Source organism: Schistocerca piceifrons, chromosome 5 (genome assembly GCF_021461385.2).
Source record: "Schistocerca piceifrons isolate TAMUIC-IGC-003096 chromosome 5, iqSchPice1.1, whole genome shotgun sequence".
Classification (NCBI taxonomy): domain Eukaryota; kingdom Metazoa; phylum Arthropoda; class Insecta; order Orthoptera; family Acrididae; genus Schistocerca; species Schistocerca piceifrons.
Window position 1 is genome coordinate 192,539,036 of NC_060142.1, and position 25,083 is coordinate 192,564,118.

A 25,083-nucleotide genomic window follows, 5' to 3' on the forward strand; every position below is an offset into this window, starting at 1 on the left:
CTCTGAGCACTATGGGACTTAACTTCCGAGGTCATCAGTCCCTTAGAACTTAGAACTACTTAAACCTAACTAACATAAGGACATCACACACACACATGCCCAAGGCAGGATTCGAACCTGCGACCGGAGCAGTCACGCGGTTCCAGACTGTAGCGCCTAGAACCGCTCGGCCACCCCGGCCGGCGAACCTACCGGTTACAAATCTTGCAGCAAACCTTTGAATACCTTCGATGTCCTCCTTCAATCCAACCTGGTACAGATTCCCAAACACTCGAGCAGTACTCAAGAATAGGTCGTACCAGCGTCCAATACGCTGTCTCCTTTACATGTGAACCACTCTTTCCCAAAATTCTCCCAATTAACCGAAGTCTACCATTCGCCGTCCCTACCACATTTCTCACATGCTCGTTCCATTTCACATCGATTTACAATGTTACGCTCAGGTGTTTAAACGACTTGAATGTGTCAAATAGGACACTAGCACCACTGTAATAAAACTTTACAGATTTTTTTTCTATCTACTCATCCTCATTGACTTATATTTTTCTATATTTAGAGCAAGCTGCCATTCATCACACAACTTGACTAACAGTCGTCTTGAATATTCCTACAGTCACTCAACACCGACACCTTACCGTACACCACAGCATCATCAACAGACAACCGCAGATTGCTGCCTATGCTGTTCGCCAAATCATTTATGTACATAGCGAATACCAGCGGTCCTATCACACTTCCCTGGGGCACACCTGACGGTATCCTTGTCTCTGATGAACATACGTCGTAGAGGACATCATTCTGGGTTCTATTACTTAAAAAGTCTTCGAGCCACTCACATATTTTTGAACTTATTCCATATGCTCGTTCCTTCATTAAGAGCCTACAAAGGGGAACTTTGTCAAATGCTTTCCGGAAATCTAGAAATATAGAATCTTCCTGTTGCATTCTTAGTATATAATGTGAGGAGCGGACAACCTGAGTTCCGCACGAGAGATGCTTTCGAAAATCATGTTGATTCTTGGATATAGGCTTCTCAGTCTCAAGAGTGTTTTTATATTCGAACTGAGAATTTGTTCAGGGATTCTGAAGGAAACCGGAGTTAGGGATATTAGTATGTAATTTTGCAAGTCTGTTCAAATGGTTCAAATTGCTCTGAGCACTATGGGACTCAACATCTGAGGTCATCAGTCCCCTAGAACTTAGAACTACTTAAACCTAACTAACCTAAGGACATCACATACATCCTTGCCCGAGGCAGGATTCGAACCTGCGACCGTAGCGGCCACGCGGTTCCAAACTATAGCGCCTAGAACCGCACGGCCACTCCGGCCGGCTGCAAGTCTGTTGTTTTACTCTTCTAGTATACTGAAGTCACCTGTGCTTCTTTCCTCGCAATCACCTTTTAACTAAATATGTGTTGGAGACATTGCGAATTACTGATGAGTGGAGCGGAATTCAAGTTGAAAGTATACACATCAAAAAAAGTTTGGCATCGCCTCGGTTCCGAGAGTTAGGGAACCTGTACGGAAAATTGGAATAGAGACCAACCTAAACATCATTTCCGCCCTTTTTATTGCTTATGAAAACCACACAGTGTATGTTGTACCAACTTACAGCGACACGTTTAGAGTGGTGGTCCAGATTGCTGTACATACCGGTACCTCTAATACCCAGTAGCACGTCCTCCTGCATTGATGCATGCCTGTATTCGTCATGGCAAACTATCCACAAGTTCATTAAGGCACTGTTGGTCCAGATTGACTCACATCTCAACAGCGATTCGGCGTACATCCCTCAGAGTGGTTGGTGGGTCACGTCGTCCGTAATCAGCCCTTTTCAATCTATCTATCGATAGGGTTCATGTCTGGAGAACATGCTGGGCACTCTGGTCGAGAGATATCGTTATCCTGAAAGAAGTCATTCACAAGATGTGCACGGTGGGGGCGCGAATTGTCTACATCTACATATACATCTACATTTATACTCCGCAAGCCACCCAACGGTGCGTGGCGGAGGGCACTTTACGTGCCACTGTCATTACCTCCGTTTCCTGTTCCAGTCGCGTATGGTTCGCGGGAAGAACGACTGTCTGAAAACCTCCGTGCGTGCTCTAATCTCTCTAATTTTACATTCGTGATCTCCTCGGGAGGTATAAGTAGGGGGAAGCAATATATTCGATACCTCATCCAGAAACGCACCCTCTCGAAACCTGGCGAGCAAGCTACACCGCGATGCAGAGCTCCTCTCTTGCAGAGTCTGCCACTTGAGTTTGTTAAACATCTCCGTAACGCTATCACGGTTACCAAATAACCCTGTGACGAAACGCGCCGAACTTCTTTGGATCTTCTCTATCTCCTCGGTCAACCCGATCTGGTACGGATCCCACACTGATGAGCAATACTCAAGTATAGGTCGAACGAGTGTTTTGTAAGCCACCTCCTTTGTTGATGGACTACATTTTCTAAGGACTCTCCCAATGAATCTCAACCTGGTACCCGCCTTACCAACAATTAATTTTATATGATCATTCCACTTCAAATCGTTCCGCACGCATACTCCCAGATATTTTACAGAAGTAACTGCTACCAGTGTTTGTTCCGCTATCATATAATCATACAATAAAGGATCCTTCTTTCTATGTATTCGCAATACATTACATTTGTCTATGTTAAGGGTCAGTTGCCACTCCCTGCACCAAGTGCCTATCCGCTGCAGGTCTTCCTGCATTTCGCTACAATTTTCTAATGCTGCAACTTCTCTGTATACTACAATATCATCCGCGAAAAGCCGCATGGATCTTCCGACACTATCTACTGGGTCATTTATATATATTGTGAAAAGCAATGGTCCCATAACACTCCCCTGTGGCACGCCAGAGGTTACTTTAACGTCTGTAGACGTCTCTCCATTGATAACAACATGCTATGTTCTGTTTGCTAAAAACTCTTCAATCCAGCCACACAGCTGGTCTGATATTCCGTAGGCTCTTACTTTGTTTATCAGGCGACAGTGCGGAACTGTATCGAACGCCTTCCGGAAGTCAAGAAAAATAGCATCTACCTGGGAGCCTGTATCTAATATTTTCTGGGTCTCATGTACAAATAAAGCGAGTTGAGTCTCACACGATCGCTGTTTCCGGAATCCATGTTGATTCCTACATAGTAGATTCTGGGTTTCCAAAAACGACATGATACTCGAGCAAAAAACATGTTCTAAAATTGTATTGTCTCGAACTGGGGACCTAGAAACGACGGAGAGGCTTCGTCCCCGTCGTAGCCCTCAGTAGTTCACAACCCCACAACAGGCTACAGCAGTCGACTCACCCAACCGCCGCCCCACACTGAAACCAGGGTTATCGTGCGGTTCGGCCCCCATTGGACCTCCATGGGGACGTCTCACAGCAGATGAGTGTAACCCCAATGTTTGCGGGGTAGAGAAATCATGGTGTACGCGTACGTGGAGAATGTTTATGCGCAGCAAACTCCGACATAGTGTAACTGAGACGGAATAAGGGGAACCAGCGCGCATTTGCCGAGGCAGATGGAAAGCCATCTTAAAAACTATCTACAGACTGGCCGGCACACCGGACCTCGACGCTAATTCGCCGGGCGGATTCGTGCTGGGGACCAACCAGCACGCCTTCCCGCTTAGAAAACAGTGCGTTAGACCGCACGGCTAACCAGGCGGGCTATCTTCAAGAGTTCTTGGAACAGAGGTGATGCAAAACATTTTTATCATGTGTGTATAAAGTTACTAAGTTAAAGTGTCAACTGGTTGTAGGTCACAAAAATTTGTGGATAATTAATCACAGTCCAAAATTTGTGGATCCTGATTATACATTGACTCTAGTTTACGGTGTAAGTTTTGAGATACAGACTCTCTTATAGTTAAAGTATGGATTGAAGAATGAATTAATATCAAATAAATTATGTAGTGCATTGTTTGAATGCTGCATTGAAGTGTAATAGTAATGACGTGTAATAGTAATGATTGTGAATAAATGGAAAACCACATCACAGAGTAAGTAACTTGTGGACAACAAATATTAGTGTATATAATATGTGGACAGTAAATTGAAGTCTAAATGTACTGAGAACGCACCATATTAATGGCACATTTGTCGTTACGATTTTGGTACTTTCACTGTACCTCGCTAGTAAAAATGATACCAATAAAAGAGGTGGATGCAAAAAAATATAAGCTACCTCATCAAAAGTAGCCGGTCACACCAACGCACTGCGGAATGGCCACTCTACATGCCACGAGAGGCAGACCCGCAAGTTTACAAGGAGGCCGAAAGTGTCGTGGTGACAGCAGAGGAGGAGCAGTAACAACAGAGTGGGTGGGTCAACAGAGCTCAGTGACTTAGAACGTTGACTAGGCATTCAGTGTCACCTGAGTAACAAGTTCATCATGGACACTTTAGCTCTGCAAACCACACCCAAGTCGACTGTTGGTGATGAGAGTGTGGATTGTGTAGTGGAAACACGAACAACCGTCGACAGCTAAATAAGACCAGGCAGTCCTCATCTATCGGCGGACAGAGACCGTCGAGCATTGCGAAGGAGGGTTGTGAGAGATTACGTGAAATCGGAAGAACGAGTCACCAGTGAAATTCAAAGTGCCACCGGCATCCCAGCTAGAACAACGTGCGTAGGGGGTTGAAAGGAAGCTACATCTACATCTACAAGTCTACTCCGCAGTTCACATTTAAGTACCTGGCAGAGGGTTCATCGGACAACTTTCAGACTGTTTGTCTACCATTCCGTTCTAGGATAAAGCGCGGGGGAAACGGGCACTTAACTCTTTCCATTTATAATTTCTCTTATTTTATTACGATGATCATTTCTCCCTATACGGGTTGGCATCAAAAAATATTTTCGCATTCAGAGGAGAACGTTGGTGATCGAAATTTCGTGAAAATGTCACGCCGTAGCGAAAAACGCTTTTGTTTCAATGACTGCCATCCCATCTCGCGTATCATATCTTTGAGACTCTCTCCCCTGTTTCACGATAGTGCAAACGAGCTTCCTTCTTTGAACTTTTTCCATATCCTTCGTCAATCCTATCTGGTACAGATCCAGTACAGTGCAGTGACGTGCGTAGTGTAAGCAGTCTGCTTAGTAGTCCTGTTACATCTTTGTTCTGCCAATAACACCCAGTTTTTGATTCCCTTTATACACAAAATTTTCTATGTGATCGTTCCGATTTAAGCTGTTCGTAATTGTAACACTCAGGTATGTAGCTGAACTGACAGCCTGTAAAGTTATGTGATGCATCGTGCAATCGAAATTTAGTGGATTTCTGTTCGTTTTCATGCGAATAACCTCACGCTTCCCCTTATTCAGAGACGATTCTCACTTTTCGCACCATACAGAGGTTGTGTCCCACTAACCGATTCGATTCACCATCTCTTCATTAGTTAGTTAGTTATTTGTGATTGTAGTTCTAGTGATTCTTCCAATTTAAGTTGTTCGTAATTATATTTAGTCTTTTCTATAGTTTTTACATCGTGCGCTCGGTATGTCTGCCGGGGGGCCTCATCCGAGACTATCGGCAACTATCGAGTGTGCAGGGTGCAATCGTCTGCAAACTGGGGCTCACGTCGACACCAACGACGCCTGTCGCATGGGCCTGAGGCAATCCTCAGTTCGTACATGCGGCTGCGGTGGTGGTTAAGACTGCTGGCCTTGCTCTCGAGGTACAAGCAGAGCTCACAATTTACGGTATTGTTCCACGACTTGATCGGAATCTTTTGGTTAGGATCCAAGTGGTGGGTCTCAGTCAAAGGCTTGGTCGACTCTATGACAGTCTTGGCTGCAGATTTCTAGACCTGCATTATAGTGTGGGGATTTGTAGGACTCCCCCTGATAGGAAGAAGCTACTCGGGTAGCATAATACTTGTGCAGTGCACATGAGGGTTTTTTGGGCCAGGCAGAAGTTTGATATGCTCTGATGAACACTCTTCAGTCGATAAACAACAAGGGAAGTCAAATGGCGTACGGAATAAAGGCACTCTGACTGTCATAATTTTATTAGTAAACTGTCGAGGTATTCGTAATAAAGTTCCCGAATTTACTGCTCCCCAGGGAAGTTCTCGCGCTCAAATTATTCTTGGAACCGAGAGCTGGCTCAAACCCAAAGTGGAAAGCTCTGATATATTTAGTGAGTCGAGGAACGTATATCGGAATGACAGATTAGAGACCATAGCAGGAGGAGTGTTGATTGCAGCTGACATAATTTTTGTCTCTAGTGAGGTCGAAGTTGAGTGTGAAGTGTCGGTAAAACCAAGTTAATTGTTGGATGTCTTTACCGGGCAGCAGATTCTGCTGTGACAGTTCCAAAGTCATTCAAGGAAAGTCTTGGATCAATTGCACGTAAATACACAGATCATGCAATATTGATTGGAGGTGACTTCAACCTATCGAATATAGACTGGGATCTCTACGGATTCACTGTAGTGGGCAAAGGCAGACAGTCATACTAAATATTTTACAACGCGTTTTCTGAGAACTGTCATGAGGAGCTAGCTCGACAGACCACACGCAGTACAAATATCTTAGATCTTGCAGCTACGAACAGGCCGGATCTTATCGACAGTCAGCACAGAAGCGGGGCTCAGCGAGCATGATGTCATTCTAGCAAGTATGATTACGAAAGTTAATAAATAAGTCAAGAATGCTAGGAGAGTGTTTCTACTAGATAGAGTAGATAATCAGTTATTAGTATCTCACTTAGGCAGTGAATTGGCATCACTTAGTTCCAGTAAGATGGATGTAGAGGAATTATGGGCAAAGTTTAAACAGACTGTAAATCATGGTCTGGAAAGTTAAGTGCCTAGTAACTGGATAAATGATGGAAAAGATCCACCGTGGTCTGATAACGAAATTTGGAGGATTCTGAGGAAGCGGAGGCTATTGCTCTCTCGATTCGAAAGGGAACCCACAAATGACGACTAGCGAAGGTTAGCAGAAATTCGGGGGCCTATGGAAAGATCCATGCACGAAGAGTACAACAACTACCACCATCACCCTCAGCAAAAGATCTGGCAGATAATTCGGGGAAATTCTGGTCTTACGTAAAATCGCTAAGCAGCTCTAAGCCTTCCTTTCAGTCCCTTGTTGACCACTCTGGAGTGGCAGCTGAAGATAGCAAAACGAAAGCAGTAGTTTTCAGTTTTACGTTCAAGAAAACGTTCGCACGGAGAGTTGCACAAACATGCCGTCATTTGACCATCGGACAGACTCCCGTACGGATGACATAGTGAACGGAATCGCTGGCGTAGAGAAACAACTCAAAGATTTGAAAGTAAATAAATCACCAGGTCCAGATGGAATCCCAGTTCGATTTTACAAAGAATACTTTACAGCGTTGGCCCCTTACCTAGCCTGTATTTATCTTGAATCTCTCGTCCAGCGCAAAGTCCCAACCGACTGGAAAAAGGCGCAAGTGACTCTTGTAATGAAGGGTAAAATAACGGACGGGCAAAATTACAGACCAGTATTCCTAACTTCCGTTTGATGCAGAATCCTGGAACACATTCTCAGTTCCAACACCATAAACTTTCTTGAGACTGAAAAGCTTATGTCCACAATCAGGCATTGTTTCAGAAAGCATCGCTCATACGAAACTCAGCGTGCCCTTTTCTCAATTGATATACTGCGAACTATGGATGAAAACCTTTGACAGCGTGCTCCCGAGCTGTTAACGAAGTCGCGAGCATATGGAATAAGTTCACAGATATGTCAGTGGCTCGAGGACTTCTTAAATAATAGAACCGTGTATGTTGTCCTCGACGGCGAGTGTTCATCAGAGACTAGAGTACCGCCAGGAGTGCCCCAGAGAAGTCTGATGTGACCGCAGTCTACACACATAAATGATTTGGCGTATAGGATTGCGCAGCAGTCTGCCGTTGTTTGCTGATGATACAGTGGAGTACGATAAGGTGTCGAAGTTGAGTGACTGTAGGAAGATACAAAATGACTTATATAAAATTTCCAGTTCGCGTGATGAATGGCAGCAAGCCATGTGGAAAAATGTAAGTTAATGCTAATGAGTAGGAAGATCAAACCTGTAATGTTCGGATACATTATTACTAGTGTCTTGCTTGACATAGTCAAGTCGTTTAAATATCTGGGCGTAACTTTGCAAAGCGACATGAGATGGAACGAGCATGAGAGAAGTGTGTAGGGAAGGCGAATGGTCGACTTCGATTTATTGGGAGAATTTCAGGAAAGAGTGGTTTACGTGTAAAGGAGACTGCATGCAAGACCTAACCTTGAGTACTTTTCGAGTGTCTGGGATCCGTACCAGGTCGGATTGAAGGAAGACATCGAAACAATTCAGAGGCGGGTTGCTGCACTTGTTACAGTTAGGTTTGAACGACACGGAGATGCTTCAGGAACTCAAGAGGGAATCTCTGGAGGGAAGGCGACGTTCTTTTCGAGAAACACTAGTGAAAAAATTTAGAGAACCAGCATTAGAAGCTGACTGCCGAACGATTCTACTGCCGCTAAGATACATTGCGCGTAGGGTCCACGAAGATGAGATACGAGAAATCAGGGCTCATATAGAAGGAGATAGACAGTCACCTCGCCCTCGCTCTATTTGCGAGTGGAACAGAAAAGGAAATGACTAATAGAGGTACAGGTTATCCTCCGCCACGCACCGTATGATAGCTTGCGGAATATCTGTGTGAATGTAGAGGTATGTGACGAGTTGTGTGATTTATCGTGTAACCGAAAATTTAATGTATTCCCTTAGTACTCACATAGATGACCACACATTTCGCGATTTAGAAGCAATTCGCACATTTCTCACCAAACAATTGTCTTATGTAAACTATTTTGCAGTTGGTTTTGATCTTCTGATGACTTTACTAGACTGTAAATGAGAGCATCATCTGGAAACAATCTTAAGGGATTGTTCAGATTTTCTGTTAAATCGTTGATATAGAGTAGGATCATCATAGTGTCTTTAACACCTATTTGGGGAACACCGTATTTCAGTTGTTTTATCGATCGCTTTCCTTTGATACTACGATCTGTGGCTTTTCTGACGTGACATCACGAATCCAGTAGCACAACTGAGACAATACTAAAAGGGCACACAATTTCATTAAAATCCGCCTGTGAGGAAAGATGTCAAAATCTTTTTGGAAATCTAGAAATATGGAATCGATATGAGTTCCCCTGTCGCCAGCACCATTACTTCGTGTGACTAAAGAGCTAGTTGTACTTCACAAGACCAATGTTTTATGAATCTGTACTATCCGTCAATGAATCTTTTCTTCTAGGTAATTCAAAATATTCGAGCACGTGCATATTCTAAAATCCTAAAGAAAATCGATGTCGTTGAAATGGGCCTCTACTTCATAGGATTACTCCTATTTCCTTTCTTGAGAACTGGTGTAGCCCATGCAGCTTTGCAGTCGTAAAGTATGGATCTTTTGTTGAACGAGCGGTTATATATGAATCGTAACTATGGAGGTATTGTATGAGGGTACTCTGGAAGGAACCTAATTCGTTTATAATCTACACCGGAAGACTTACATTTATTGAGTGATTTATGCTACTTCGCTACAGCTTTGAAATCTATTTCTAAGTTATTCTTGTTGACAGCCGCTCATGATTCGAATTATGGAATATTTACTTCGTCCTCTTTGGTGAAGGAATTTCGAAAAACAGTGATCAGCTTTAGTGGCTCTGTCATCAGTAACATTACCACTGGTATCGTGCAGTGAAGATGTTGGTTGTGTCTTGCAGCTAGTGTACTGTACATACGAACAGATTCTCTTTGTATTTTCTGCCAGATTTCGAATCACAGTTTCGTTGTGGAAACTGTTAAAAGCATATCACGCTGAAGACCGCACTAAGTTTCGAGCTTTAGTAAAACATCGACAGTCTTAAGATATCGGGCTTATTTAAACTAGCATGTTTTCGTTGTTACTTCTGCGACCGTGTTCTGAACTGTTCTGTGTAGCATGGATGAATGGAGTGCAAAGGTTGAGCTGCTGCTCATAAGCCACACATTTCTGTAATCAGTGTTAAACGATGCTTGCAGCGGCGCAAAGAGCGACGCTACTGGGCAGGGAATGATTGTAAACAACTGGTTTTCTGAGATTAGCCGTGCAAAACCCTGTGGATGCATGAATTTGGGTTTGGTAAATTCATGGACAACGTTACCTAACATAACGAGCAGTGCCAACAGTGAAGTACGGAGGGGATAGTGTTTTAAGTATGGAGGTGATTTTCGTGATTACGGTCTGGTCCTCATATGGCGCTGAAGAAAACGCTGAACTCATTTTACAGCATTGAGGACCACGTGCAGCAGAAGAACAACTCGGTAATTTACGATATCATAAAGAACCAACGAAACCAACAGTTTGTCGAGCATAATATTCCTGATTTGGCCTGCCCAGAGCTTCTAGCGGTACTCAGTGGAACACCGTTGGAATGAGAACGTCGACCTCGCTCTAGAACCTCTAGAACGCAGCGTGTAACATCACTACCTCCTCTGATATCGGCTGTTGAGAAAGAAAGGGCTGCCATTCCTCCAGAAGCATTCAGATACCTCAGTGAAACTGTCCCCAGCAGACACCAAGCCGTCTTAAAGGGGAGGGGAGGATATAACGCAAATTAATTACCACTAATAGGTGTCCGCATACTCTTGCTCATATAGTAATAGTTCCAACAACTCGTGAGGTTAGTTTACCGACTTCTATTCTTTGGTGTAATGCTACAACGCATCATGACAGTGGCAGAATATATTAGAAGTGTTTCGATTTGAAGAACGGCAGCAGCAATCTGTTACTGACCCAGGGACTGCGGGCAGAGGAGCCAATTACGGCTTGTAATTGGCCACAGCATCGTGACCTGACGTCCCCATCGCGATGCAGTTGCTTACGTAACGCTTTCAGAGTACAGAGGGCGCCCCGTGAGGTGTCTTGCTCTGTACAAGGTCGAGCTGGAAACCGCAAAGTCAATGCCAAATTTCACCTTGTCATGCTCCTACAGCAGATTACGCTACCAACAGCTTCTCTCAGGGAATTCCAGTGTTTACGTCTGGTCAGCCGTGACCAGGAGCTGCGATCGGCCAGGAAGGGCAAGCGTTCTCTGCTTGCACTATAATAGCTTCAGATGTGGGCAACAAGTGATAGGGTGGAAGGCAGGCTATATATTTATAGTTACTATAGAGAGGTTTTGTGCCTAGGCACTTGGCAATTTCTGCGGAGTCACGTGTTCTACTAATCACTGGAAATTCTACACAATTTTTGTCGTTTGCCGTAGTCACCGTGTAGATGTACTTAATTATGCTATCTAGTCAAAACAGACCATGTGCGCTGACAACAGTGTAAACAAAAGCAATACATACACGAGTGAAGGAAGTTATCGAGTAATTGGTATCTCTTCTTGTTCAAAACTCGTCATTTACCTATGAAATATCATGTGCCTAATATCCTTCAAAACAAGAATTTAGACTGTAGAAAAGATTGTGTATTAAAGAAAAGTTTATGTTCAAGAAATACGTCAAAATATTGCATCGGAGACTTAAAGCATACCTCTCGAAGGATAATAAGAATGGAAGAGTGATGTTGCTGGAGAATGTGGAAGGTAAAGTCAAATGTAAGAACTGGTACCAACGATATGCGACGATGGCGAGAAGTAATTAATTAGGAACTGCTTCTGTCTCGCGGCTGCACATCGACAGTATTGGAAACGTGATGGACGTCGTCAGATTACTCGTGCGCTACATCCAGCCATATGTGCAAGAAACTTGAGGTGTACCCATTTTTTATACTCTCCAGGATGTTCTTGATAAAGTACCAAGTTCTTGCAAAGAACGATAAAAAAAGCATTGAATGTAGAGAGATGGAAAGTTATGAAGCTTCCAAAAAATAGTAATTTGAGAACACGATTCATGAGCAACAGCTAGAGTCAGTTAAGCTACACAAACACCTCAGAACAACAACTAAGTTACGTGCCCAATTAACGTGTACAGCCTAGGATAGAATACTGCTCGAGTGATTGCAGCGCGTATCAGGCCGTACTAACATGCAACACAGAGAGAGTACGAAGGAAGCGGCGTTTGCCGTCACAGATTTACTAGCATGTGGGCAATTCGACAGAAATTCTGCAGAATGTCGTCATGCAGATGTCTACTATATCACAGAAACCAACTTATAAAATTCCAAAAGTCGCTTTTCAGGGTGTAAGTTAAACATGTTCTTCAGACTTACTTGTATTCCTACCGTAAACAAACAGAAGAAAAAAGCTACTAGCAACAGTCTGCATAGAGATTTATTGTGGACTCCAGTCTGAAGACTTTGATACAGCTTTGCATGCTAGTCCATTCTGCGCAAGCCTCTACTCCTTTGTATAACTACCTCTAAAATTTTTAAATTGCTCTTCTTCCCACTGTACGTTCTTGGATAGAACTGCTAGAAACCGGAATACCGCATGTATGTTACAGTAGGAATTCGGTTTTACAGAGACTACTCTACTGCATTGGCTCCTTACTTAGCTTGCATTTATCGCGAATCTCTTGTCGAACGTAAAGCCCCGAGCGACTGGAAAAAGCGCAGATGACGCCTGTATATAAGAAGGGAAGAAGGACGGATCCTCAAAATTACAGACCAATGTCCTTAACATCAGTTTGTTGCAGGATTCTCGAACATATTCTCAGTTCGAATGTAATGAATTTCCTTGAGATAGAGAAGTTGCTGTCCATGCATCATCACGGTTTTAGAAAGCATCGCTCCTGCGAAACGCCACTCGCCCTTTTTTCACACGATATCTTGCGAACCATGGATGAAGGGTATCAGACGGATGCCATATTCCTTGACTTCCGGAAAGCGTTTGACTCACTGCCCCACTGCAGACTCCTAACGAAGGTACGAGCGTATGGGATTGGTTCCCAAATAAGTGAGTGGCTCGAAGACTTCTTGAGAAATAGAACCCAGTACGTTGTCCTCGATGGTGAGTGTTCATCGGAGATGAGGGTATCATCTGGAGTGCCCCATGGAAGTGTGGTAGGTCCGCTGTTGTTTTCTATCTACATAAATGATCTCTTGGGTAGAGTGGATAGCAATGTGCGGCTGTTTGCTGATGATGCTGTGGTGTAGGGGTAGGTGTCGTCGTTGAATGACTGCAGGAGGATACAAGATGACTTGGACAGGATTTGTGATTGGTGTAAAGAATGGCAGCTAACTCTATATATAGATAAATGTAAATTAATGCAGATGAATAGGAAAAAGAATCCCGTGATGTTTGAATACTCCATTAGTAATGTAGCGCTTAACACAGTCACGTCGATTAAATATTTGGACGTAACATTGCAGAGCGATGTGAAGTGGGACAAGCATGTAATGGCAGTTGTGGGGAAGGCGGATAGTCGTCTTCAGTTCATTGGTAGAATTTTGGGAAGATGTGGTTCATCTGTAAATTGAGACAGCTTATAAAACGCTAATACGACCTATTCTTGAGTACTGCTCGAGCGTTTGGGACCCCTATCAGGTCGTATTGAGGGAGGACATAGAAGCAGTTCAGAGGCAGGCTGCTAGATTTGTTACTGGTAGGTTTGATCGTCACGAGAGTGTTAAGGAAATGCTTCAGGAATTCGGGTGGGAGTCTCTAGAGGAAAGGAGGCGTTCTATTCGTGAATCGCTACTGAGGAAATTTATAGATCCAGCATTTGAGGCTGACTGCAGTACAATTTTACTGCCGGCATCTTATATGTCGCGGAAAGACCACAAAGATAAGATAAGAGAGATTAGGGCTCGTACAGAGGCATATAGGCAGTCATTTTTCCCTCGTTCTGTTTGGGAGTGTAACAGGGAGAGAAGATGCTAGTTGTGGTATGAGGTACCCTCCGCCACGCACCGTATGGAGGACTGCGGAGTATGTATGTAGATGTAGACGTACTTTCTGTCATTTACTGCTGTTGCAAGAATATAGATGCTGATATAGATTCAGACGTTATTGCAACATTTACTAGTTTCCTGGAGTATCGATGAAGCATCATGGTGCCATGGGTGATAGAGAATACTAGCGAACTATATAACACAGTAGCTTACCGATTTCAACAGATTCAGTTGTGCTTGAAATGTCTGCTTCATAATTTTGCGCACAGGTACTGCGTTGCTTACGAATTATTTTTGTGTATTACTCCATACAGTTGGGAATGTTGGTGAGAAAGAGTGATGCAGGGTAAATTTTTCAGTGTAGGAACTCGTAACTCCAGGCGTGCAGGCAGAGTCGGTAGTATGCGAGTATTAATGGATTGCAATGATAGAGCAGGATCAAATGTCAGCTCTGTGGATGGCTAAGTAGAAACTTGCACTACATAGCGGATCTGTTTCAATAAATCTAAGTTAAAGCGACGCTGGAATATGGAACAGAACAAGAACTCTACAAGGTGGCAAAGAACGAAAGGGCACGACTTACGGAGGGATATAAGAGACTGCAAGTAATTAATGCTCATACTGAAATATTTAAAGGCGTATGACTAATTCGTGTGAGTCCAAAGTTATCACGAAACGAATTTGCAAAATTTTAAAAGCTGTTAGTATAGACTGTGCCAGATTCAGGTAGTTGGAAATGAAATAGAAAGATGATTCACACTACTTGCAAAAATTAACGGAATTCGGTTGAGACTGGTCCTAATGCCGGCTGAGAAAGCATTAAATTCATAGGGTAAGTTGTCATATTACAAAGCGACCAAACTATAAAAAGTGTTCCACTTAGTCCTCAGACGAACAGAATCGTGGCAGCAACCGATATCCATGTAAGCTGTTGCATAGACGATGAGCAACAACAAGGCTTAATTTTATGTAAACTGAATGGGGTGGGGGCAGAATGTAAAGGAAGGGGAAGAAACTCATGATTTCAGCTGAATTGCGACTTTGTGTGGAATCAGCGGCGACGAATGAAAATGTGTGCTAGTCGGGGACTCGAAATCGCGGTCTGTCACTTACGAGGCAGTTGCGTTCGCCACGGACTGCCTTGGCGCACTCCCTGGCCGAGTCCCTCACCCACCTAGCTCCATCTGTCCACATTCCTCGGCCATGTCCTCCATGCTTGCTAATTTTAGAGCCCGCACTGAGGATTGAGGACTCATTGATTTAGGCGAATAAATTATACGAATGCGTGGTGTCTGTTATTTCGGACATGTCTGAAAGAGCAGATACAACGCATTCATTTAAAAGTACACTTAAGTTCCATGAGCTTATTATTATTATATTGTTCAAAATGGTTCAAATAGCTCTAAGCACTATTGGGCTTAACATCTGAGATCATCAGTCCCCTTTATATAAACCTAACTAACCTAAGGACATCACACAAATCCATGCACGAGGCAGGATTCGAACCTGCGACCATAGCAGCAGCTCGGTTCCGGACTGAAGCATTTAGAACCACTCGGCCACAACGGCCGGCTATTATATTGTTATTATTATTATTACGATTATTGTTGTAAGCCACCATAACAAAATTGTTTTGCAGCAAAAGTACATATATACAACTACAGTATTTATATTACATAAACGTTCAACGGCACAGACTACACACGAACATCGGTAATTTCCCATGCCCGCATCTCGTGGTCGTGCGGTAGCGTTCTCGCTTCCCACGCTCGGGTTCCCGGGTTCGATTCCCGGCGGGTTCAGGGATTTTCTCTGCCTCGTGATGGCTGGGTGTTGTGTGCTGTCCTTAGGTTAGTTAGGTTTAAGTAGTTCTAAGTTCTAGGGCACTGATGACCATAGATGTTAAGTCCCATAGTGCTCCGAGCCATTTTAATTTCCCACGAGTGGAGCGCGTCGTAGGATACTTCATGTAGACTCCTGATACCACCAGGGTAACGTCTGTTACGACACTCACTGAGAATGTGGCTCACATATACAGTGTAAAAGCCTCACGTGCCCATGTTGTATTTGCACATATTATCTCCGGAACGCAGTCTATGAACTATATCCACACCTCCCCAAGATGATGAAATCTTGAAATTTTAACCGCTGGGTTGTCGATAAGTTCGTGGTTATGGGTTTTCGTGGCTTTTCGATCACGTTTCCATTCAGCACCCCGTTTAAATCCAGTGAAGAGCATCTGAACCCTTCTTCATATGCTGGTCCTCTGGATTTCCTCACCAGGTTCACGCGTGGTTACACCTTCTTAGCTGTGTTGAAAAGATGTTCACGGTATGTCAGCGTTCTGTCTAATACGAGGAAAAACCAGAACGAAAGGGATCGCAGGAGAGACTAAAGCCTTAATGTGCACCGACCTGTTAGCTGTGAAAGTTAAAAAGTATTGTCAAAGTCGGCGATAATAATTGGAAAATTACAGGTAAGAAAAGGAGTAGCATTCATAGCTTTCTATTCTGAAATTTTGTCACATTCTCGGTTATTCACTTTCTTCCTAGGGGTGGTTGACAAGTTCTACAACGCCGTGAAGAAACCGTAGGGACATTATGAAACAGGTGTCGACACACGTAAGCGATTAATAATTCACAGCAATATAGTCGCGTCACTCTCACAAAACTGGCGCTTTATGAAGTTAAGTTCGTCGTAGAAGAGTTTCTGTACATAAAAATGTTGAACTGAGGAGGTTCCTTCGATGTTTCTTACATATTGTTTTAAGTCTTATTTATGTCTATTGATGTGTGAGTTTCTGGACGATTTATTCTTATTACAAAGCTCATATTACTGCATCGGTACAAAGATTCTGCTGCCTGAATATCCGCGTGAAAGAGATACATCGACATTTCTCGCTCGCAAATGTTTTTCTCGTGTGATGTCTCAACAAACCTTACGTCTTCTGAAAATTCGAAGTCTATACACAAAAGATAACGCTACAGTTAATTGCTTCAGCGTAGCACAGCAGGTGATGGAGACCAACCACTGAGAAAATAAAGCTGAGAAAATAAAGAATAAGCAACTTTTAATGAATCTATCGCCAGGAATGCATAGTTTCCACACTAGAGCGCAGGTTGTATAGAATCCTGCCCAGTTTTTTCCTGTGTCTTCACATCATTGGTACATTAGTCACCAATTATGACTGTCAGTTCAAGCACGACGTATTCATGGGGACCATTGGTGACGACCTCTTGGGACCGATCACCCTTCTACGTCCTTTTATGTGCACATATTGCATCTCCTGGTGGAAGAAATGTTTATGACGGTACGAAGAAACACCCGACTTCTGCATAGTGGTGCTCCCGTGCCATGTGCATTATGGTGTGAGGACTCTTCGACAACGACTTCTCCGGTAGATGGAATGTGCTGGCAGTCCAGCTGCGCGGTCCACTGGTATCCTAAATGAAATCCTTTCGTCTTATACCATTGTACTCACATGAAAACTATTTTGCGTGTGAAGTCGGTACGAGACGTGGCACCATTTTTATGATGGATTTATGTTTTCTGTGACGCCATTGAAATGTATGCTGCTACATCTGACTGAGCGGAGAAGATCATGTTAAAGCGTGAGCATTGTTGCCTCTAGACCACATGGTGATATGTCGTCTGCTAGAACGGCTGTACACGGTGCTGCATGCTGTGAATGACATCTATCAAGGAAACCACATGCTTATGAACAAACGTTTGTTAGACAGCATTTATTATTGTTTGAGGAATCATCAGTTCCTACTATTAAAAGTCAAGCTATACTCAGATTGGATGCGATTGTGATATTACTTACGATCTTCGAACTGTAGAACAATTAAAGAAGTTGGCTTTGGTTGTCACTTTTCTGTTAAGAATGCTCGCGAAATGCTACTCGGCAACGTGAGTGTTCAACCAGCAGTGTCGTCACACTGACATGAACAGTGCAACGACTGCAGTACACTGAAGAATCAGAAAGTATTAATATGAAATTTATTTTATGTATATTGTGTTAATGGCAAAGGCAGAATGCAATGATTTTTTGAATATTTCGTTTCATTAGGGTTTCACGGCACAATCTGTAAAAACGCAACTATAAGGAGTGTCCGTCTGTCTTTCTGAACGACTGCTAAGAACCGTTTTCTGGAACAGGTGGACGTACCAAATTCAGATCTATGCCACATATTAACGTCACATATTAACGTCCATGGTCCCTTGGCGATGAAAAAATTTTAAGCTTCTCAGTCAGTTCATTCTAAAGATACGGCCATTTCTTTGACATATTTTGACACTAGAAAACTCACTCGTCTAAAGCTATTGGGTACTTCCTGTTGACCTGGAATCGTGAAAATGGCAAAAAGTAATTCCACGTAAGGAAAACAATCCGAAGATTCTTAATTTGTAATTATATAACGTGAAGAAATATTTTTTATTTCACCTGTCTGCCTTTTTGCCTGTCTGTCTGTTACGGCCTGTTTTTCTCTTGAATAGGTTCGCGTATCACATTGAAATTTACGGCAGATTCTAAGGTCTGTGGTCTCTTGGCGATGTAAAAATTTTAGGCTTCTAAGTTAATCCAGCCAAAAAATTCGGCCATTATCACATATTTTTATACTCGCAACTCACTCACTAAAACCCATGAGGTACTTCCAGTTGACATAGAAGAATGAAATTTAGCAAACAGCAAGGTTTCACAGTACAAGTACAGTAAAAAAAATTGAAAATTGTTAAACTGTAATTGTATCACACATCTTTTTGCCATTGGAACACATATTGCACTCATCATCCGTGAAAAGCATAATAGACGAACAGTACTGCATGCAAACATAAAATGTAAGTTGTAGTCACGTTTTAATAAGTAAATAAAAATATATTATGAAGTTCTCTATATTTAAATATATATAAGCTGAAGTCCCTTGCACGAATGTCTGAGCAAATCTGAAGAACTACTGTAGGTAATTTTATACGGTCTTGGAATTCCTGGGACCGATATCTTCCCAGTATCTCTATCGAAAACTGTATCTTGCTAGCGAACTCTAAATAAAGACACGTTCTGAGATTTCTTTATTCAGTAGATGGCGGTCGCCATCGCAACGACACCGAACAGAAATAGGCTACTTAAGGCACAGAAAATACGTTGAAGAGCCAAAGAAACTGGTTCACTTTTCTAATATTGTGTAGGGCCCCTGCGAGCACGCAGAAGTGCCGCAACACGGCGTGGTATGACTTCAGCTGAAGTAGTGCTGTAGGGAACTGACACCATGCATTCCATGGATTCATGACGTTGTCTCCATACTCGTACACGTTTATCAGCTCGACACCATTTGGTACGAGACCTGTACGACCAGGCAAGATGCTTCCAGTCATTAACAGTGCAATGTCGGTGTTAATGGGCCCAGGCGAGGCGTAAAGGTTGATGTTTCGTTGAATGATTCGCACGCTGAAACTTATTGACGGCCCAGCATTGAAATCTGTAGCAATCTGCGGAAGAGTTGCACTTCTGTCACGTTGAATGATTCTCTTCAGTCGTGGTTGGTCCCGTTCTTGCATGATCTTCTTCCGGCCGCAGTGATGTCGGAGATCTGATGTTTTACTGGATTCCTGATATTCAGTGTACACTCGTGAAACGGTCATACTGGAAAATCCCCACTTCACCCGTACCTCGGAGATGCTTTGTCCCATGGCTCGTACAACGACTAAAACACCACATTAAAACTCACTTAAATTTTCATAACCTGCCATTATAACAGTAGTATCCGATCTAACAACTGCGCCATACTCTTGTTGTCTTACATTGGTATTGCCGGCCGCAGCGCCATATTATACCTTTTTACATATCTCTGTATTTGAATACGTATGTCTATACCAGTTTCTTTTGCGCTTCAGTGTATTACCAAGACAGTTTCACTGGTGGATCTGCTGGTGTCAGCCCGTAGTTATATTTGTACTGTAGACTATTTCTGCTAAACCTGTAGACCGACGGAAATCGGTATCCTGCTGTACTCTGAAGAAGACGCGACCGTTCGACGTATAGAGCCGTCGGGCGTCCTCTATTTAAACTGCAGTGGTAGTAGTCTGCCAAAGGTTCAAATAGTTCAAATGGCTCTGAGCACTATGGAACTTAACATCTATGGTCAGCAGTCCCCTAGAACTTAGAACTACTTAAACCTAACTAACCTAAGGACAGCACACAACACGCAGTCATCACGAGGCAGAGAAAATCCCTGACCCCGCCGGGAATCGAACCCGCGAACCCGGGCCGGGAAGCGAGAACGCTACCGCAAGACCACGAGCTGCTCAGCCAAAGGAAGCAATTGGCTATGGCACTTGCACCTTCTTCAGTCAGTGGCTGTAGCTGGACTATCAGGAATTAGTGGCAATCATGATCGTCCATGACACGCTATGGTTGCATACGTATACCGGAAAACTACCTTTAATTGTCGACTTATCAGGACTAGAATATCTTGTGTTACAGTGATTGAGACAGACGGTTTATCTTATCGTCATACTTTTGACCATACTTTGAAGAAGGACGATTGTTGTGTTATCGATCTGGCTAATTCGCAATAGCAGGTGCTTCCAGCATCATAATTACGGATGGGAGGTCACAGATTCTCGGCAACGAGAAAATGCCCAATCATAGGTTGGACTTGATGTTAACAAGTGACACAGCTTCTTCATTGGTTTGCATGTCCGTCTCAAATGTAACCAATTTAAACATACTGGATATGGTCAGGCAGAAATACAATAAAAAAGCCATTACTAACGAATACCACACTATGGTAGAAATCACTCAGCAGATGAGAAATACTTGAAAGATTTTTTGATGATGTTCCTTGTTTTTCTCCTGTGTTGCAGACTGTTCTCGCTAAATGAGTGAGGAGGAAAGAGTGTAGAATGAATTTAAGTTGGTTTCAGCGTGTGATGAGAAACGAACGCCACCTATAGGGACTGTCGTTGCCAGTTACCTTGCGTTTAAGTACTTGTGTGGAAAAGACAGCGTATCACTCATTCACAGTGACGGAGTAAATTTATGTAGTATCAACAAAGAGAAATTTACGTGTGGACAGTCTGATATTGAACACTCAAATCAGGACAGAGCGAAGTGATACACTTGTTAAGCCTATGTATTCGCATTCGGGAAGACGGATTTTAAATGCTCTTTAGCCGCCCTATTTAGATTTTTCGTGGTTTCCCTAACTCGCTTGAGACAGATGCCCGGATGGTTCCCTTGAAAGGAATACGGCTGACCCCAGCCTTCCAAAAAACAAGTTCGCAGTCCACATCTAAACATTTCGTTGTTAATGGGACGTTATTTCCTAATATTCCTTCCTCTGTTCTCACCTCTTCCTCATCCTTGCCCGGGCAATGGTTTTAGTCTTCCCTCGTTCTTCCCGTAAAGGGTTAGACGTTCGCAAAACGTTAACCAGTAATGTTTCTTTGTTTCCTTAACGCTGCTACGGTGAAAAGTGATCGGTAATATATAGAAAGGGCGAGTCCCATGAGAGATAAAAAGAAACGGATTTACTTTTTAAAAACAAGGTTACTAAATAGTATTATAATAGAAAACACAATGATGGTCAAATGCTGCATCAAAGAATATTAAGAAATAAGGCAGACAGTATTTAAAGGAAAAATGATTTGATCCCATATTTACCAGGATCCCTACGTTCACCTTTCTGTCCCCTGGAATTTATTTAACGCCCTGTCGACATCGAGATATTTGTGTATGGACCACAATTTCTACTCGAGAACGCAAGAGCAAGTAAAAGGATCTCCTCTATTTTAAGCACAATCTCAATATTCTCCTTCACAGTGAAAACCAGTCGGTGAACTAATAACTCCTCCGACTCACTCGTCGTATATTGCAGACACGCACGTCAGTAATGTAACGGAGATAGTCCGTCAGAGGGTGTGAAGTATTTGAGGTGTGGTATTCGATTCACACAGAAGCCACAATCTCCGTCTCGCCTAGGGATGTAGCAAGCAAATCAGGTCATCAGTCTCATATATATATTTAGCATTGCATGCCTGGCAGCTATAGCTGCTTGCTTCATTATTCTCCCCTTTCATTAGTGCCGCTACACATCTCTGAACACCACGCAGCGAATCGATTTTGATCCGTGGAAATTAGCTCTGTCTAGTTTTGTGCGATGCAGTTATCGGATCACTTCTGACACGAAAGCATTAAGACAACGGAAGAAAGAGGTTAAATGTATCCTCCGAAATATCCACGTGCTTGTTGGATATGACCATTCTTTCTTGCGGAAGCTATGTTAACGACGGCGTAAAAGTGTAGACAATCGGAAAGCTTTGCTTCAGAGACAGGAAAGTAACGTTCTCAAATAACCTGACTAGGAAATAAAATCTACAAATAAAATCAAATAAAATACATTGCGGAGGTAAAAACTAGTACCTCGCAGAAGAATACGCGGGAAGATTTGTTCAAAAGATAACCAGTATGACATCTTAAGAACTGGAACATTAGAAATTGAAATGTTGTAGCGTGATTCTAAGATCGGAATAGAGATTGTTGTTTTATAGAAATTACTCAGTTGGTTTTGAATGACAACGCTTTTAGGATAAAATCTGAGCTGTTCCGCTTTAATACCACTGAATTAAATTGCAACCTGCGGTCAATCGGACGCGGAAAGACCGTGGACTCAAACCTAGAGGCAACACAATAAATTGCACACATTTATTTAACAATAAATTACAATGAACCTCTAAGTTACAACAACAACTACACCATTTCATAGCTTCCACAATTAACAGCAAATTCAAATGACACTGCTATTGTAGATGCAACGGACGACGTAACCATCACAACCAGGTGGTGCCTACGGTCTTCCTGACAGCTGCTTTCACAAATACATTGACAAACACAAGGCTCAGGGAATATCTAATACACAAGTACTAAATAATTACAAACAGAGGACCAACAAATGAAGCGGACTATAACGCTCCAATTTAAAACCACAATACGAGTACTATTTCTAAAGATCGACGTCGCTCGGCCATTCTTGCCGTAATTAAAAATCTCCAGTTAACAAAACTTTGCAGTAATTGAAGAAACCATATAATCTTTACTAAAAGAACTACAGGCGTAAGAGCCGTGATCTGTAAAGGAAATTAAAATTCTTTAACTAGGCCAATTCTAAGGAAACTTCCTTTAAACAACTCTTAAAAACTAAGGTTAATGGTTCTGATTTTAGGCTCACCCCATTCACTCCATGAGACGCAATCAAAACAATTTAACTCTTTATCGTCCTGAAGGGCGGTTACGGGAAATTTAACGTTACCCAAATATTGAAATTCAGTAAAATAATCGCGATCGCAATAGATGTTTATTTTTTTGCTATCGATACCATTTACTGAATGTAAATATTTTACGCCGATCACTGTTCCCTCTACATTGCAAGAATGCTCTCAAAAATTTCAAAGCTACATGAGTAACTGAAGCAGCACATGAACAACTTAAAGCATTACTCTAAACAAAGTGTTAGTACATAAATTCCTAAGCATGCGGCGCCTTGAGCACTTGAAATGTAGAAAACTTGGAGGCGAAGTCGTTCGTCCTATTTAACTAAAATAAGTGAAACATTTATCTCAACATAAGTGAAAACTATTTACGTGCAGACATAACGCTCACAATTGTAGTTTTACATTAAAACCATTAGTTATGTATTGGAAACCATCCACAATCCTCAAGCACCAGAGACAGAGCCTGTGAGCTCCGTCTGTTGCACAGATCGGCCACAAAAAAGTATCTCTATTAACGGACCTTATTCGCCAACCGTTCACTACGGCTACCACGGCCGGTCCCTTCCAAGGTGCAGTGTCGACCGCCAAACGACAGCTATGCATCCATCAGCTGGTGCCACGCTGCACAGCCCATACTAGCTACAGCCTCCAACGCAGTCACAACTGCTCACTAGCCAGCAAAGGCACTGCTCTGCTAACCGAGCCACTGGTGGACGGGTCACACTCCACGACTCTCAAGCCCCTTTTACATGATCGACTTTCTTGTCTCAGTTGACTACACTAAATGAGCGAGTCTACTGCAGCGACCCTGGCGTTTTATTCGTGTATTGAGCCTCATCTTTTCGAGTGCTCCTTTTCATTTACAGGTCACCGCAAAGATTGCGTGTGGTTTGATGGTTGTCTGCTAAGTATTTTGACATTTGAACTGTGAAAGTGAGGTTATATGGGACTATCCTGTTTACAAAAAATAGAAATATTGTACATAATGTAGGAACAAACAAGGATAATAGTTTTTAGTGACCAAAGGAAAATTCATAGTGGACATTATCGTCAAAGGTCGCCTGATAAATTCCTGAGAACTGAAAGAACATGAAATGTAACATCCAAATAATTTCAGAGTGTATACATTTATTTGTTCGAGAATATATATATATATATATATATAGAACACAACCACAGTTCTTTGCTTTATCCTTTTTACGTTGTTTTCTTGCTAAGTGCCAAAAACATCGAAAATTATTTTTTACAGGGCATCTTCATTGGTTTGCCTGTTCGTTTCACATGTAACCGATTTAAACGTACTGGTTATGGTCAAACAGTAATACAATAAAAAAAAGATTACTTTTCTCGACAAGTATTATGATTTTCTTGGTGTTGAAATAATTTTCATTTATCTATTTGCATTCCTATTTATTCACAAGTAGGCTTTTTCTGTGTAGAACGTCTGTCTTGTAAGAGACACTGGTACGAAAAATATCAGGGCCTTGAGTAACTTTTCAGTGTGTTACGAAAGCAAGGCGAGCAATCCAATAAAGGAGACACGAGTACACAAAATCCACTTTTATTACAGGAGTGAGTATCACCAGAATAAGCCAACTCACGATGTTAGCAGACGATGCCAAAATACTTTGTTTCTGCGTATGCGCACTATGCGGCATAAAGATGGTTCAAATGGCTCTGAACACTATGGGATTTAACATCTGAGGTCATCAGTCCTATAGAACTTGGAACTACTTAAACCTAAGTAACCTAAGGACATCACACACATCCATGCCCGAGGCAGGATCCGAACCTGCGACCGTAGCGGTCGCGCGGTTCCAGACTGAAGCGCCTAGGACCGCTCGGCCACAGCGGATGGCCTATGCAGCATACTCAGAAATTTATAAAACCACACTCGCTACTATGTATAGATCGATGACGTCATACACACACTGACGTCGTGGCTGGTT